The sequence below is a fragment of the Agelaius tricolor genome, unplaced genomic scaffold (genome assembly GCF_023055355.1).
Source record: "Agelaius tricolor isolate 1412-34295 unplaced genomic scaffold, bAgeTri1.0.p SCAF_10, whole genome shotgun sequence".
NCBI classification, from domain to species: domain Eukaryota; kingdom Metazoa; phylum Chordata; class Aves; order Passeriformes; family Icteridae; genus Agelaius; species Agelaius tricolor.
Genome location: NW_027269270.1, coordinates 11,629,384 through 11,635,543, shown reverse-complemented (window position 1 = coordinate 11,635,543; position 6,160 = coordinate 11,629,384).

The following is a 6,160-nucleotide window of genomic DNA, read 5'->3' as shown; positions in this document are numbered from 1 at the left end:
TGTCTTTTTCATGTTTGCTTTTGGATTTCTGGCCAAACCTTTGCAAAGGAAGCAACAAAACCTTGCAGTGGTGTGGGGATGAACTACTGGGTGTCAGCTAGTCAAAGACTAGCCGGGCTGGTTAACCCAGCCTCTTTCCAATAGCAGCCAGAGCTGGGTAAGAGTGCCCCTCTTATCCAGTGGAATGCTTCTTCCTGAATTCTAGCTAGATAAGACCTTGGAGACACAAGGACAAAGCCTTTCTCTATATATAGGTATTTTTATTCAAAGTGTCTTTCCCTCCCTTGAGCTATATCTGTCAGGAAGAACAGATATATCCTGTGAGAAGTATGTGTGAGTGTGAGAAAGAGAGAAATAAACTGGGGTGGGAATAGCACCACTAGTTCTCATGCTGTGTAATCTTGCCATGCTGTGGGGTTGCAAGAAAAAGGATGATTTAGAAATGCTAGTAAACCAAGAGGAATAAAATTGATTTGGCTCCTGAGAAAACAGAAGTATCAGTAATAATAAGATGAAATTAAATAAAACCTACCAAACAAAGCCCCAAGAAAGGGAGTCTTTAATCTGAAAATTCTGAGGTCAGTGTCTAATCCAATGAACAGAAATTGACAGATGCTTGCAATTCATTCAGCACTGGGTCAGCATAAGACTGATCATGCAAGTAGTGAAGAGTGCTGATTTCACAGGGCTCTAGATTAATGTTGTACTTAATAACTTAAAAGCCTTTCAAAGAATCCTTTTCCTCCTCCAAAATGTGTGCTCGCCAAAGAAGCATCCAATGTTGCATATTCACATGTTTTTTCCTGCTTCTTCCTTTCTTTTTTTGCCAATCATAGGACAGCTCCATTCAGAGCCCCACTGAATGGATTGCAAGGCAGGAACCTCCTACCCCATCATGGCATTGGAGTAATTGCTATCTGCCTTACTGTTCATGTTGTGCTTTTTCCCTCTCTTCTCTTAATCTGATCTTCATAAGTCTTTTCTCCATATGCCTGACTTCTCTGTTAGCTGCAGTTCCTAGCCCCCTTCCCACCCAGCAGCTGTGAGGGGTTTCTCAGCCTGCAGCTGTGTCTGCTCAAGCTGTACACAGCTGCCTGTGCACCACAGAGCAGGCCAAGAGTGTGTGCCTCCCATGACAGCTACTTTTTATTGCTTGTGCAGAGTTCATGTCACTGGTAACTGCAGTTCTTTTTTTCTACAGATGTACCTTCCAGGTCAGGAAATTTGCTGCTCTTTTAAAAATGTTTTTGCTCTTGTCTGAGGTGTGCCAGCCTGAATGCAATCCTGTCAGTTCTTATGGGGTTTAACAGCTGATGCCATCCTCTTTGGGCACCAGACAAAGAAAATTCTGCTCTTGGGTTTAGCATGTCATCTCTGCTTTTGGTGGAGCTGTAGAGATTCAGATGCCCCCCACTGTAGCTCCTGTTGGGGTAGAATGATACAGAGATGTTGGGCAGAAAAGGGAGAGTTGTGCAGTTCAGCTTCCTGTCTCTCTTGAATTGATTTTTATAATGAACTGCAAGAAAGCTCTTGCTAATCTGACCTTCACTTCACTAAAGCTTGGTCATGTCCCCAGATGGCAATTCGTGTTAGGCTTTGCTTCACTGCTTATGCAAAAAGGCCTATTTTTCTTGAAGGTTGCAGATGTTTCCTAAACCTTCTGGAGAAGTCAGCATGGTAAAGAATTTTCGTTTTAAAACATCCCTGGATGTGCAGAGGAGGCAAAACGAAGGTTAAGTTATTGCCTTCTTTGGAAAATACGGTAGGATAGCACTGTCCCTGCTAGAAACTGAACAAGGAATATAACTGGGTGATGAAGATCTGCTTTAGGAGTGAAGCTTTCAAACACTAGAAAAGCTTCCCAAGTGTAATTTTTCTGCCTTGCTGGAGCTGATTGAACTGCCTTGTAACAGCCCCTTCCCCAGTTACAGGAATCAAAAATGGGAGTGATTCCATATAATTTGTTATGAATTTTCCATTAGCCTGCACCCATAGGCTGTACTCAGTCCAGGCCAGTGATCAAGCCTGCTTCAGGAGTCCATGACTGATACAGGAGAGGAATATGGCTCAGTGTGCTGGAGAGAGAGCCAGTGATCAGTTTGCGTTTGCTCAAAACTGCTGTCAAAAAAACCACCCTGACTCATCAGTTAAGGAAATGCGTTGAGCATGGAGGGAAAGGAGGGTAAGGCACTCTGAGGCATTTGTAATGCACTGCTGGGAGTGACACTGAGGTCACAGCCACATTGTTTGCTGAAGTCTGTAGGTTTCCATTCCTTGCTCTGTGTGTGTCTGTCACTTTAGAGAGCCCAGCTATGGCTATTTAGTGCAACACTCATCAGCCCAACTGTGGATCCTTGTGCAGCAAGCTCCTTTTTTAGTATGGGAATGTTCATGGAGTAGAGCTCTCTTAGGAAATTTTAATCTATTTTGATTTGAAGATGGAAATGAAGTTTTCTCCCATTTCTGCCCTCACACCTTGTCTGGCATGCACTGTCACTGGTTCTTGTTTGGCTGGTTTCCTAAGGAAGACTTGTTTTCATAGGGTGTGCACCCTTCCCGCTTACTTTTGGCCATTTTTCCCTTTCTCTTACAAGAACTATCTTCTGAGCCCTTAGGCCAAATCAGCTGCATTTGACAGGGATTTGAATTCTCTGCACTCTTGTGTTCTGCAGATTTTGTGAGGAGAAGAGAAGATGACAGAGGCGGGGAGTCTGCGCTGGCCATGCCCAAGGTTGCAGTCACAGCCGCAGGCCTGTCCCTGCCAGCCCGGGGGAAGCTGAGCCAGTGCCTGCCCTGTTCAGGTCACCAATCTCAGGAGTCCAGGCAGCAGAGCACAGGGGCTTGTCAGTGCTGCTCAACCCACACACTGAGGACATGCATAAAGTCCAGAGATGCCTTCTGCCTCTTACATGGGAATATGGGCAAGCATTGCAACCTGTGGAAAAAAATGTCTTAGTCTAGGAAGAAAGCCAAGAGGGGGAGGTTACTATAATATAGGGAATTGTTGCTTTTTATGCTTCATATTCCTGCTCTACACCAGCAAGCTGCTTTACAAATTTGACAGGATGGTTTTGAAAAGCACACAGAAAAGCTGTCATTTCATTCCTTAGGCTCTTACTGTAGGACAGGTTTCTACTGGGAGCTGCAAACTCAGGAAAGTCTATCTCTGTGCCTATGCAACCTGCTGCCCTCAGGAGCAGGCAGCCAGCACAGGTGGTGGGAGCAGCCAGGCCATTGCTAATGCTCTTTATGGCTGTCAAAGCCTTTTACTTTTGCCCCTTGTCCTGCTGGCAACTGGTGAGGCAGTTGTTAACAGCTTAGAGCAAAGGAGACAGTTTACTGATCTAGCCTCCCATTACCTCCAAAATATCCATGAATGCTAGTATCTGTACATTTTAATTAACATGAGCTACATATAGAAGCACCATTGCAAATTAATATCCTATTAATAATAGTAATATCCTTCTGTTCCCAGCAGTTAAGGACTTGCTGGCAGTGGCTGTGGCACGCACCACAGAGTTTAGAGCTGCATGTTTTATTTTCAGTTGTAACATGGAAACAATGGTCTTGGCAATTTCTGTCCTACTTGCTGCAAAATTAAATATTGGTTATTGTGCAGGGTGGATGTTTGCTGATTAGAAGTCCCTTGGGCAGCTGTTGTGCCAGCTCCCCCAATAGCTGTACAGTTATATGAATTTGGGCTTGTTGGCAGTCCAATTTAGGAAAACTCTCTCTCTCCCCTGCAAAGTTAATTATTGACTTCCTTTTTGTGCCCAGATCCTCTTCCGGCTTTGGGGCAAAAGGAATGGGGTAGAGCAATACCTTCAGGAAAGCATAAAGGAAAATCTTCATCACTTGTGGGTTATGCTACCAGGAAGTGAAACTGTTTTAATGACCATGGCAGCTCCTGTTGCTTCTTTACACTTGTTCAAAGCAAGAACTGCTAGAATATATTCCAGGCATTTTTTTTGAGTGTGAGAGTATGAACCTATCTTGACACCTCTTTGTAGTTCAGTTCAGGAGTGGGTTTTAGCAATGACTTTTCAATTAAACAAAAGGCCTGTTTGACGTCTCTTAGAATTCAATGCCGGGGTTTTGGTGGTAGCAGACAGAGAAGAGGAACTACCACATGCAGGAAAAAAAAGATGAAGAAAATGTTCTTCACATATGGAGGGTGGGGAAGGAGACACGGTAAAGGTTGCCATGGCAACATTCCTTGAGGAGAAGTATTTTTAAATCTGTGAATTTTAGCATCAAAAACACAGTTGTGTTTCCCACAAAAAGATTTGGGGGAGGGCTAGAGTGGAAAGAATTTTTCCCCCTACTTTTCAGGTCATCCGAGTTTCTTTTACAGAGGAGCCTGCTCCCAAGATAAATGAAGTATGTGTGAGTTCTATGATCTTAATGCTCCTGTAAAGAAAGCCTTGCTTCCAAGAGGCAGGAAGCATCAGTCATAGTTCTATATCTGCTCCAACATCTTTGGCACAAGCACTTGATCATCTCTTTAATGGAAAAAGTAGTTCAAATTAATCAATGCTAGACCGGTTAAAAGTCACAAGGACAAATCTTGCAGGATTTTACATTAAAACTAGTGTAACTTGGCACAAAAATCTTAATTTTAATTGATGTACAGTTAAGTTATGGTAGTAGTGATGAGGTAGCTGAGGCCTTTTGCCTTGGCCAAAGAGGAGAGGATGCAGAACTGAAAATGCAGAGAAACCAGGTAAAAGATGTCCCTGGTGAGTGTCTTGGTTACTTTGATGACACTGAAACATCCCTGTAGGTGGACAAGTGATGCTCCAGTGACACACAGAAAATGTTTGCTCTTGATGTGGTATCAGTGTTGGGACCACCTCTGACCCTCTCTGAAGCTTCCCTGCTCCAGTCTCTGCAGTGCAGAGCCACTCATGGGCACTGGCAGGCTCTGCTCCCACCTCCCTGCTGGCATCCAGGCAGGTCAGCTCTGTCACGAGCCTGGCACATCCAATGCTGTGCCTGCTTGGCTGCCAACTTTGAAGTCTCACCAAAAAAGGCTTTTTTTTTTTTTTTTAACAGTTGCTTCCAATTCAGTGGTGACTCAGATACTGCAGCAAGGATAAAGTGATCATCTTCCCCTACAGAGCTTTACAGCAGAAGGCCCTGAGTATCCTCTCTAAAAGAGAGCTTGGTGAGCCCAGCCATCAACTGGATTCAGTTCTTTAATTTAACTGATGGAAAAAGATACTCCAGCAGTGCTGTGTACCTGCTAGCTCAGGGCCTCTGTTTCAGCAATAGACTAAATGATTCCAAAAGTACTTTGTATCCAGAAAGCCTGGGGAGGGGAGGCTGGGAGGGAATGAATAGTCAGGCAGAAAACAAAAGGACGATTCATCCATTAAAGCTTTTTTCCTGACCAAACTTCCCTTGGCCATGAATACAGGAAAGGAACAAAAATCTCTTACAATAATAATAGAAAAAGGTAAGTCCTATTTGGCCATTTATCTTTTTGGGGGAGGGATAGGGTGTCTAAAAAAGCAAAATTCATACTTCAAACATAATACGAATTCATAACTCATACATGTCAAAAGTGTGGAAGAAGACTTCCCTTCATCTTCATTGATAAAACCTACAAGCAGTAGGTGCTTTGGGAGGAGGGAAGTGAGCCATGTGAGTCAACAGGAGCTGACAGGGATGCCTGCAAGAATACACCACTGCATATCATGGCAAACCAATGGTTGCAGCCATCCCACATTCATTGATAAGCAAGATATTTGGGAGCAGAGAGAGCACTTTGTTCCTCTGCTGTGCAGAATTCATACTGAATTTGACAGACCCTGCACCTGGATTTGATGTAGTGTTCTAAAAGGAAGGAGCAGATTGATTGCTTTTTAACAGAATGCTTTAAATTAACCTCAGCCATGGGCCTGGTGCTGCAGTCCTTTGCATGACTATTATTTATGCTGTACAATTGCATTGAATACCATTGAGCATCCAGTATATTGGTCTGGTACAGCTGCACTGAAATTCTAGTTGTGGCTTTCAGTTGTTGGAACCCAAATTTTTGGATCTGCTTAGATGTTTGGATTTTGAATACTCTCAAACAGTCAAGCACCTACTTGACTATTTAAACACCTAGATGTCTTTGTAAGTCTAGTATTGCCATAATGTAAAGGAAAAGGAA